The 2,298-nt window shown below is 44.5% G+C and overlaps 2 non-coding genes across 2 annotated transcripts; both read left to right on the top strand.

Moving 5' to 3' along the window:
• Window positions 1-646: 646 nt before the first annotated feature.
• LOC140310589 (U5 spliceosomal RNA) lies at window positions 647-760 on the top strand. Its single transcript, XR_011916644.1, has one exon. It is a non-coding gene; the product is annotated as a U5 spliceosomal RNA (small nuclear RNA).
• A 308-nt stretch (window positions 761-1,068) lies between these two features.
• On the top strand, window positions 1,069-1,252 carry LOC140310452 (U2 spliceosomal RNA). The gene has a single exon (XR_011916521.1). It is a non-coding gene; the product is annotated as a U2 spliceosomal RNA (small nuclear RNA).
• The last annotated feature ends 1,046 nt before the right edge of the window (window positions 1,253-2,298 follow it).

Below are 2,298 nucleotides of genomic sequence, written 5' to 3'. Positions count from 1 at the left end.
CTATTTCGGTGAATTTGACATCTGCCTTACATATAACAGATTAGCGGTTTAGCAGTTTTAATTTAGTTTGAGTGAAGGAATTCATTTTATAGCAAAATCCGAAATCGTGAAGAACTCATGAAAGTAAGCTTATTCTCGGATTCCTGAAACTTTAGATTTGCTCTTTCTTTTACTGCAAAGTACAACGTTGTTTTTTTTGTTTAAATCTTTCTAGACATGGTAAATATTAAGGACAAAGCAGTTTTCACATAGTTTGAGTGAAGGAATTCATTTTATAGATAAAATCCCAAGAGTCTGCTGAGAAAAGAGAGTGAATGCGAAGTAGACTTTAACACGGCTATGGGAGCGAGCCGAGTGTGGGCTAACCGGGAGAATTGCTTGAAAGAAACGCGACACCGAATGAGCGGTCAGAACAAAGCCTCAATACGGGATTCTCGTGGTGTTTTTGTTGCTGCCTTGTCTTTTGCATAGAGTAAAAGACAAGGCAGCCATCAAATAGGGCCCGATTGTTCCTACTTGGTCAGCCGAGGAGCAAGGGGGGGGGGGGGGGGGGGGGGGGCAAGCGTCTCAACCAAGCAAAGCTCACCATGGGGAAGGTGGCTATACCAACTAGCCTGATGCCCTGCTCCCGCAGTGACGGATAATCGTACTCTGGTTTCTCTTCATAACATACAAGTCTTTCGCCTTTTACTAAAGACTTCCGTGGAGAGCAGCACTAATGAGTTGTTTCTATTATTGGCAGGCTTTACCTTTGCGGGTGAAGCCCTTTCTGTCTGTGCAAAAGAAATCTTGCTACTTTGCAGAGTGACTTCTCTGAGTAGAGTCGCCTTACTTGTTGCGACTGTGCCGATGTTCGAAGCTGGAGTGCAAAGTTGTTGCTTGAATGGTGCTTGCTGGAGCATGCGGGAGTGCAAAGTTATACCATTTAAAAGGGCTGAAGAGTGCTCAGTGCAGCGGGTGGGCGGAGGTGCAACGTGACACTCTGGCCACCTATGGCCATAAAAAGAACACTGCTACAAGTGCGCATTGTGCCAGCAAGGGCCCTCGGACCTGAAACAGTGGACAGTTATCGCTTCTCGGCCTTTTGGCTAAGATCAAGTGTAGTATCTGTTCTTATCAGTTTAATATGTCCTCTATACGAGGACAACATATTAAATGGATTTTTAAGAATAGGAGTTGAAAAAGAAGCTTGCTCCGTTCACTCCAAGCCTCGACCCGGTACTGCAGTGCCGCTGGGAACGGTGCGCTCTCCTCTGCTCTTGTGAAAAAGCAAACAGCGGTGCAGGATGGAAGTTTCAGGGAGCCCAAGATGAAACTTTCTTTTAATCTGCTGAGAAAAGAGAGTGAATGCGAAGTGGACTTTAACACGGCTCTGGGAGCGAGCCGAGTGCGGGCTAACCGGGAGAATTGCTTGAAAGAAACGCGACACCGAATGAGTGGTCAGAACAAAGCCTCAATACGGTGTTCCCGTGGTGTTTGTGGCTGCCTTGTCTTTTGCACAGAGTAAAAGACAAGGCAGCCATCGAATAGATTGTTTCTACTTGGTCAGCCGAGGAGCAGGGGGGGGGGGGGGGCAAGCGTCTCAACCAAGCAAAGCTCACCAAGTAGGAACAATCGGGCCCTTTTCGATGGCTGCAACACCTGAAAGAGATATTGATGCGAGACCCGATCAAATGCTTTTTCAAAGTCTAAATTTAAGATGACAAGCCGGGTGTTTCTGTCTCTAGCGTAATCAATGATGTCTCGAATCAGTACGAGGCTGTCGGTGAGTTGTCTCCCTGAGATGGCACAAGTTTGGTCTGGGTGAATTACCTCCTCTAAAACAGAGGACATCCGTGTCGCTAAAACCTTGCTAAAAAGTTTACAGTCAAAGTTTAAAAGTGTGATGGGCCTCCAATTCTTTAGGTCAGTCTTATCATTTTTTTTATAAAGTAGAGTCACTATTCCCACTCTAAAACTGTCAGGCAGTCGGTCGAGTTTTTCAAAATCTTTAAAAACATCTAAAATGTCTGATGATAAAAGGTCCCAATAGGTCAGATAGAATTCTGCAGGAAGCCCGTCTAAACCCGGAGCTCGACTTCTCTTAAAACCTGTTAGGCATTTTTTTAACTCTAAAGCAGTAAAATTCTGTGTCAAGTGTGCATTCTCTTTTACGGTTTTGTCAACGAATTTTAAGATTTCTGCCGATGTTTCCAAGTGCACTGGTTTCTCTTTGTACATGTTACTATAAAAGGTATGTACAGTTTCAATCATCTCTTGTGTGGATTTTGTTAAAAACCCATCTTCTCTTTTTAGATT

Source organism: Leuresthes tenuis, unplaced genomic scaffold (genome assembly GCF_036924035.1).
Source record: "Leuresthes tenuis unplaced genomic scaffold, fLeuTen1.0.hap1 SCAF_6, whole genome shotgun sequence".
In the NCBI taxonomy this organism is placed as follows: domain Eukaryota; kingdom Metazoa; phylum Chordata; class Actinopteri; order Atheriniformes; family Atherinopsidae; genus Leuresthes; species Leuresthes tenuis.
The sequence above is the reverse complement of the archived record's forward strand: the minus strand, read 5'-3'. Positions and strand labels throughout refer to the sequence as shown.